This window comes from Oryctolagus cuniculus, chromosome 8 (genome assembly GCF_051225735.1).
Source record: "Oryctolagus cuniculus isolate XC-2025 breed Fujian yellow rabbit chromosome 8, ASM5122573v1, whole genome shotgun sequence".
In the NCBI taxonomy this organism is placed as follows: Eukaryota; Metazoa; Chordata; class Mammalia; order Lagomorpha; family Leporidae; genus Oryctolagus; species Oryctolagus cuniculus.
Genome location: NC_142874.1, coordinates 84,214,790 through 84,224,152, shown reverse-complemented (window position 1 = coordinate 84,224,152; position 9,363 = coordinate 84,214,790).

Below are 9,363 nucleotides of genomic sequence, written 5' to 3'. Positions count from 1 at the left end.
AGATTTTAAAAGCTATTTTGGTGATTTTAAGTATTAGGTCCCATGAAAAGGGAAGCTTGCCCTGAAAGTAAAAGGTTCCAAGGGATTTGGTATTTGTAAATCAGAAATACGCAGTAGACTATAATGGCTATAGATGAATATGTATACAATAAATCTAAGATAATCAGTCACAGAAATAGCCAGATAGAATTATTTATTCACAAAACAGGTTATGTACAACAAAATATAGACACCTCTTTCTTATTGCCTTGAGGAAATGAAAGATCGCATGGAATCGCTATTCTAAGCATTTTCTCTGATACACTATAAAGGGCCTGGAGTTCATTCCAGGATGGATTTGTGCCATCTGACATGAGGAGCACTCTGATCTTCTGTAAAATATGGGTAGTTCCTTTATCAATTAGTTTGTCTCTGTGTTCACATCTAAACTAATTACTAATTACAAATTTATGAAAATGCTGCTTTGAGTCACCCTAATTTTAGGCCTACTCATGATGCCATTTGTGTACTATGAGTAACAATTTTATTTCTTCATTCTAATAAATGGCTCAGAAAAATAGAGAAAGTCAAAATGAAATGTAAAACAATTAATTTTTAAAATATTTTTATTTATTTATTTTTGACAGGCAGAGTTAGACAGTGAGAGAGAGAGAGACAGAAAGAAAGGTCTTCTTTTTTCTGTTGGTTCACCCCCTAAGTGGCCGCCACAGCTGGCACGTTACGGCCAGCATGCTGTGCTGATCCGAAGCCAGGAGCCAGGTGCCCTCTTCTGGTCTCCCATGCAGGTGCAGGGCCCAAGCACTCGGGCCATCTTCCACTGCCCTCCCGGGCCACAGCAGAGAGCTGGACTGGAAGAGGAGCAACAGGGACAGAATCCGCTGCCCCGACTGGGACTAGAACCCGGGGTGCCAGCGCCACAGGTGGAAGATTAGCCCAGTGAGCTGCAGCGCCAGCCCTAAAACAATTATTTAACCATTTAAATTATTTAAATTTAAATGAAGTCTATTTTACATAATAGGAAATGATATAAATGTTTTTTCTCATTGAAAGTACAGATTCTGGGGGCTGTTGCCATGGCATAGAAGGTGAAGCCCCCTCCTACAGTGCCAGCATCCCATATGGATGCTGGTTTGAGTCATGGCTGCTCCATTTCCCAACAAGCTCTCGGCTATGGCCTGGGAAAGCAGTGGGAGATGGCTAAAGTGCTTGGGCCCCTGCACCCTAATGGAAGACTTGGAAGAAGCTCCTGGCTCCTGCCTTCAGATCTGCCCAGCTCCGGCCATTGGGGCCATCTGGGGAGTGATCCAACGGATGGAAGACCTCTCTCTCTCTCTGCTTCTCTCTCTCTCTCTCTCTGTAACTCTGCCTTTCAAATAAATAAATCTTAAAAAAAAGGGAAATAGGTTGTCACTTGGAAGAACTGGTGTAAAAGTTATTAAACAGTACTACACTTCTTCAGTTGTTCTAGTGTTATGCTTTCACTCATATTAATATATTAATGAGAAAGACCCTGGATGGTTAATTTTAAAGTAGGCTCCTAATTTGTTACATATGTGTAATTTTGGGTTCCTAATTTATGATATGTATATTCATAGTAGTTTGTAGTGGCTTAGCACCCCTGATTTTAGTACCACATAACCAAATTGTATTGCTTTCCTGTATAATAATGGTATCACATGCAGAATTTGTCTATAACAGATCCTACTGCTGGAATAGCTTATGAGTAGGTAACGCAATTGTAGGCAAATGATAACATTTATTGACAGTGCATTATTGCTCCTTTCTTGGTCTCTTTCCCAAGTTGTTATTTTAAAAAAAGTTTTCCCAGGTCTGATAAAGAAGAGTATATTTTAGACATACACTTTTTCCAATATGGCAGCCACTGGCCACTTCCTGAGGTTGGGAAGGCAGCAGATAATGGCTCAAGTACTTAGGTCCCTAGCACAACTTGGGAGACCCTGGTGGAGCTCCTGGATCCTGGCCTTCACTTGGCCCAGCCCCAACTGTTGCAGCCATTTGGAGATGGAACCAGTAGATGGAACATCTCTCTTTCTTCTCTCTCTCTCTTTTTCTCTGCCTCTTGCTGTCTCTGTCTCTTCCTCTCTCTCTGTCACTCTGCCTTTCAAATAAACAAATAAATCTGAAAAAAAAAAAAAAACCTTCAATAGTCCAGGAGGAAAGATGAAGTATCAAAATATTTTCTGGGGCCAGCACTGTGGCGCAGCGGGTTAAAGCCCTGGCCTGAAGCACTGGCATCCCATAAGGGCGCCAATTCTAGTCCTAGCTGCTTCTCTTCTGATCCAGCTCTCTGCTATGGTCTGGGAAAGCAGCAAAAGATGACCCAAGTCCTTGGGCCCCTGTGCCCATGTGGGAGACTGGGAGGAGGCTCCTGGCTCCTGGCTTTGGATTGGCACAACTCCAGCATTTGCAGTCATCTGGGGAGTGAACCAACAGATGGAAGACCTCTCTCTCTGTCTCTACCTCTCTCTGTAACTCTTTCAAATAAATAAAATAAATCTTAAAAAAAAAGATATTTTCTATTATAAGACAAGAAAAATGTAAAATAACAACAACCACAGTACATACCCAGGAAAAATATGGTAGAAATAAAAATGAATATATAAGTAATCACAATGTATGTAAATGTCTCACAATCTTGTAAATGAGTTCATTGACATGTGAGTGAGGGAAATGTGCTCATGAGAGAAATTAAGTGCCATTTTTGGTTTTGCAAGTTATTGTGTGTCAGGGATATTGGCATGCTGTATTTAGTCTTTTCTTCTTATGCTACAGTCATCGAAATAGGTAGGTGGAAACAAACTTTAGAACAACACTTCAAAGACAAATGACTTCTTTTAAAATCATATTTTATTATGGGAGACAAGGAGGTATATAATAGATAATCATCTCAATGGAAATACTGCTGAGTAGTATATTACAATATTTCCAATTTCAAAGCCCTTTGTATTTAATTTCTAAGATTCCCATCTTAGAAGAATAACTTGTAGATTAGCACTCTGGAAATATGCATAGATTATATGAATAACTGTTCAGTTGAACAAAAGGATAGGAGAAAAGATATATACTCACGCGCTGTAAGGAGGCAGTTGGTAACTAGCTACCTTAAATGGTTTATACTTTTAATTTTTGCCAAAATTATCCAAGTGCCTGGTATTTTTGCAAAACTAGAAAGGGCTATGATTTGAGATGGTAAATAAAAGGATGAAATTTTCCTTTGAGTTAAAAGTAGGAGAATATCTGAATATCATGAAAAGGAAATCTATAACCATCAACCCCCTTAAAATCTAACAAAGAAATGGTGTCTTTATATAAACATGACTTGTAAACTTAATTCAAAATATGTAATTTAAATATCTGGCCTCATTACAACAAAAAAGGCTTTGGGAAATTTTTTTTGGACAATGCCCTGTCAATAAATTAATCTTGAACTCAATATTGCAAAATAAAATTGTGTAACCTGAATCTCTTATTTTAGATCTATCGCCAATTTCCCTTATCCAGGGAACACTATATCTAGAACAGAACACAGTAAGATGTCATTTTCTTTATTATTTTTCATTCTTTCAATAAATATTTATCTGCCTACTATGTGCCATTAATGAACTGAAGTATTAAGGATTCAGAACAGAGACTTGCGCTGTGGTGTAGTGGGTAAAGCCACCACCTGCAGTGCCGGCATCCCATATGGGCGCCGGTTTGAGTCCAGGCTGCTCCACTTCCAATCCAGCTCTCTGCTATGGCCTGGGAAAGCAGTAGAAGATGGTCCAAGTCCTTGGGCCCATGCGCCCATGTGGGAGACCTGGAAGAAGCTCTTGGCTCCTGGCCTTGGATTGGCCCAGCTCTGGCCGTTGCAGCCAACTGGGGAGTGAACCAGCAGTTAGAAGACTTCTTTCTCTCTGCCTCTGCCTCGCTATAACTCTGCCTTTCAAATAAATAAATGACTTTTTTTCTTTTTTCTTTTTTTAAAAAAGGATTCAGAATAGCAAAAGACATGTACCACGATGTCACCTTGCTGTCAGTGTAGTGGAAGAAGTGGCTGACCAGCGATAGTCAAATCCGGTGAGGGAAGGGGTGAAAGAGGGAGTGCACTCAAGCACAGTGGGGTCCAGAGGAAGTAACTGTGGGCAGGAGGAAGGGTCCTCAAATAAGAGGAGGCATTGGGACCAGGCCCTGAAGGATGAAAAGGCCCCTATCTGGGGCTTGAGGAGAATCAATCTTGTAGAAAGGAAAGCTGTCAAAGCAAGGAGAAGTGACTGATTTGGTGGTGGGAAGTAGTGGTGGTGAGGGATAGAGTGAACAGTTCATGGGGTGGTGAGAGAGTGTTGGTTTCAGCTCTTGTATTTCACAGGGATGAATTCAGGAGCCACCAATTTTTATAAGGGAGAGGAAGCTGCCTTTTTATTTAAAAACCCCTTTCTTAGCAAATAGAAGCTAAAGCTATAGGAATACAGATATGAAGATTTATTTGAAAGGCAGAGCATCAGAGAAATGGAGAGAGAGAAAGGTAGAGAGAGAAAGAGAGAGAGATGAAAGGGAGGAGGGAGGAGAGAGAGAGAGAGAGATGTTTTTTTATCTGCTGGTTCACTTCCTAATTGGCCACAACGGCCAGAGCTGGGCCACTCGAAACCAGGAGCCTGGAGCTTCTTCCTGGTCTCTCATGCAGGTGCAGGGGCCCAAGCACTTGGGGCATCCTCCACTGCTTTCCCAGGCCATTGCAGAGAGCTGGATCAGCAATGGAGCAGCTGGCTCTTAAACCGGTGGCCATATGGGATGCCGGCACTGCAGGCAGGGCTTTACCTGCTTCGCCACAGCGCCGACCCTGCCAGGCAGGTTTTAGCTACCGGTTAAGCCACTGCACTGGCTCCCAGCACAAGTGTTTTTTGTTTTTTTGTTTTTTTTTTTAAACTACCACTTTTATTAAGTTTAAGGCAATTAATTGTTTTCATTTTGAAATGCAATGAAATATTATGTCCTAAGTTCATGCAAGTGTATTTGTGTCATATAACTTTTCCTTCATATCGGTCTTCTGGGCTAACAGCATCACATGTTTACTAATTAGGATTTTAAAGTGCTTTGGTTTGTCCATTTCTTTTATTTTCTTTTTTTAAGTTTTTATTTAATGAATGCATTTTTTTTCATAGATACTTTAGGAATTAGTGGTTCTTTCCCCCATACCCACTCTCCCACCCCAACTCCCAACCCACCTCCCTCTCCTCTCCCGTTTCCTTCTTCATTATGGTTCATTTTTAGTTTGATTTTATATACAGAGGATCAACTCCATGTTAAGCATAGATTTCAACAGTTTGCACCCCCCCACACAACGTATATAGTTTGAAAACAGATTTGCAGTCGATTCTCGTAGTACAACTCATTAAGGATAGAGGTCCTACATGGGGAATAAGTGCACAGTGACTTCTGTTGTTCCTTTAACACCCTTATTTATGATGTCAGTGATCACCCGACGCTCTTGCCATGAGCTGCCAATGCTGTGGAAGCCTTTTGTGACCATAGACTCCATTGGTATATGGACACGGCCATAAGCAAAGTGGATTTCTCTCCTCCCTTCAGAGAAGAGTACATCCTTCTTTGATGGCCCTTTTTTTCCCACTGAGTCTCACAGAGATCCTCCATGTAGGATATTTTTTTTTTTTTGCCATGGAGTCTTGGCTTTCCATGCCTGAAGCCCAGCATTGAGCTCCTGTCCTCACTTCACACTCTGATGAACCTGCTGGTCCCTGTTCTTTCTCATCTCAGTCAAGGGCAATTGCATTCTTCTAGTTGCTCAGCCCCAAAACCTTGTTCACTCTTGTACATCTCTCTCTCTCTCTCCTCTTCCATAGCCAAGGCATCAACAAATCAGTCATTCTCCTTCCCTCAGTGCTACTACCTTGTCTGTTTCTTAAATGACGGCAAAATCCCTTGAGTTCTTTCTCTGTGCAGACACTGTAAACACGTGAGTCAAAGGGATTATCTTTTAAGTTGCATAAGGAAGGATTTACAAGTGAAAGGATAGAACATTTGGGATTTACTTTAAAACACTGAAGCAGCAACCCACGAGGTTGGAGGGAGACAAAATAAGAAGCCAGGTGACAGGTACAGGGGGCTCACTGTTGCACTCTTTACATTTTGTTTTTAGAATATCCAGAAACAGAATATGTTTAAAAATGTAAGTCACACTCTGGCTCACACTCTCAAGTTTAAAAGACACAGTCCCCTTCTCATCTGTGTTCCTTCAGCACTCATTTAACACACATATGTTGAGACCTCATTTCCTGTCTTCTTTTATCTTCAAGTCATCACTACAATTTCACCTCCTCAGAAAGGACTTCCCTGGTCACTCTATTGTTTCTTTAAGTTGCGATGTAATTCATATAACATTGTACTGTGTACAACTGAATTGTGTGTAGGACACTCACAACATTGTGCAACCACCATCTTTAACTCGTTCTGAAATATTTTTATCCCCCTGAAAGAAAACACACCATTCCCATTAAGCAACCACTCTCACGGTGACTCTATTTTAAATTGCCACTTCCACACTATTCTCTTTCCCTGCTTTCATTTTTTCTGTAGAACTTCTCACCATCTTCATAGTGTCTTAGGGCTGTCATATCAAAGCACCAAAACCTAAATGGCTTAGAACAGAACATGTGTTGTCTCAGAGTTCTGGAGGCAGGAGGGGAGATCAGCATGCGTGCAGGACTGCTTCCTTCTGAGTACTGTAGCAGACAATCTGGTCCATGCCCCGTCCTAGCTTCTAGCAGGTGGTCAGCAATTACCGGTGTTCTTGGCTAGTAGGTCTGTGACCTGGATCTCCCTTCGTGTTCATATGGCCTTCTCCTGCACACATGTGTCTGTGTCCAACTTCCCCTTTATAAGGGCACCATTGCATTGGGTTAGGGGACCATTTACCTCGCCATGACCCTACTTCACCTTAACCAACTGCATGTGCAATGACCCTACTTCCAAATAAATTGACTTTCCAAGATACGGGACAGTAGGATTTCAACATAGAGTCTTAGCAAGGGCAGGGGGAGGACAGAATTCATCCCATAACATGGTTTATTTGTCATGCTTATGGTCTGTTTCACTCTCTCCCCCTTGTTGAATACCAGTGAAATTCAACAGGAATTATGAATGCCTCCATCTTAGCTAAAAAATGAATGAACAACCAACAATTGCAGCACATTTTCTTTGAGATGGGGAATTTGTCAGTTTGATATTCTGTTGAATGGTCATTATTTAAAACAGAATCTGGTGAAATAGAGACATCTACATTTCTGAAATCAAGATATAAGAGGCACATTTTTACTGAAAGGAAATACTGTGCTATCTTTAGTCGTTACTATTAATCATGACACTAAATGATTGACACACCAGAATAATATTAAATAGGAGACTAGCCTTTGGAAGACTGACTTACAGTCAAGGCAGGTGGAAATACTTTGCAGGGCTTGGGCAAACTTCTCCAGAAACCTGTATGGGTCCTGAATCAGCATCCAATATGGATATTGATTTTTCCCAAGTCAGGATTCATGGGTTAAAGAATTGTGGGGGTGGAAATGGAAGTGGCAATACTCACCTTTACCCTTAGCGAGCCACCAACAAAATCTTTGCTTCCTGTTACAACAAATATGCTTTGCCAGCCTACTCATGGTTCCTGAAGGAGGAATGCTTCCATCAAGAGACACAACTATTCCACTGATCTGAAGTTAAGATGTCACTCAGCCACTTTGGGCTCCTTCTGCTTATGTGTAATCAGACAACAAAGGGAGTTGCAATGCTGCAATGCCAGTCGGAGTGGCTGATCCAACCTATCAAGAAGAAACTGTACGACTACTTCACAATGATGATAAGGAGGCACACAGCTAGGACATAGGAGATCCTCTAGGGTGTTTCTGAGTTTTGGCCATGCCCTGTGATGAAGATCTCCAGTGAACTATGATAACCCAGTTATGGCAAGACTATGGCTAGCTCCAACCCTTGAGGGATGTAGATGTCAATCAGCCCAACAGATAGAAATCTACCATTGGCCAAGGCACTTTCTGAGGGCAAACGGATGATGGAGCCGCCCATGGAAGGTTGTAGTTCTAGATACTAGCAGCAACCTCATGATCTGTGACTACAGACAGACCTGTAATTTGATGTGTTTCTTATTGTTTTGTTATGCATGTGTGTATGCACCAAATATCTTTCTCTTTTTGCCTTCCTTATCCTTTTATCATGAACAGAGAGGATCTCACATCATACGGTAATAGTAGATAACTTTCCATCTAAATACGTAAGTTTCAGGACAGCAGGGAGAGGAGTGAACATCACTCCTGGACTTTGCAACCTCTTCTGAGTCAACATTTATGTGTTTCCCCTGGATGGATGGTAGATGGACCATATTAGCTGAAAGTGTGACTTTCATATTGTCTTTATTTCTCACTCTTTCTCCAAACACACACACACACACACACACACACACACACACACACCCCTATGTTGGTACCGTGTTTCTAGAAAGCGCTGGTTAATTCAATGGTAACATGTTTTTTCTTACCATTTTGCTTGTGAACTCCTGTTATTCAAGGAACTTTATGACAGCCAGTGCCACAGACATTTGCCTGTGAAGAATCCATCCAAAGGGGACCTCCTGTTGTATATCGGGCATTGTCAATATTACTCAGGAATTCTGAGAAAAACTTGGCAGACACTTTTCACTTGTACTAAAGACCCACAAGTAACTCCCAGAGCTCTCTTATCCATAACAGGTCAAATGTAAAACAGAATATTCATATGAGTGAGGCAGGCAGACAAAATGGTCAGCACTGGATGCCTGAGACAACCAAGGGGATATGTGAGACCTCAGAAAACAAACCAGAAGCAGTGTTTGCAGAATATTAGCACCTAGATCAGGAAGGTTTATGGAGAATATGTTATAACTCAGTTAACACATTTTTCGATTTAGTATTAGCCATACAAAACTGGATATATGCTTTTTCCTGCACAATCCTTTTCTTTGATGTTAACATTTTCACTCAACTGTCAATAAAGAAAAGAGACTGGTATACAGAAAACAGCCAGGGAAGAAAATAGAATAATATACAGAAAACACAGCCTAGGGATCCATTGCCTTTGGAAATTGTCATCAATATTCGAACCTCTAGACATCACATGTTAGGGGTGGGGTCCCCAAGCACAGCACCAACAGGTGTGGGCATCTCTGGGACACAGAAATCTTGGCTATTCACTCAAGCATCCTTCAATAATTGGTTAATATTTGGATTCTAACTTGCCTCTAGAGAGGTTTGTGTGTTTGTGAGAGAGACAGAAAGAGGGGGAAAATTCCTTGCTTTA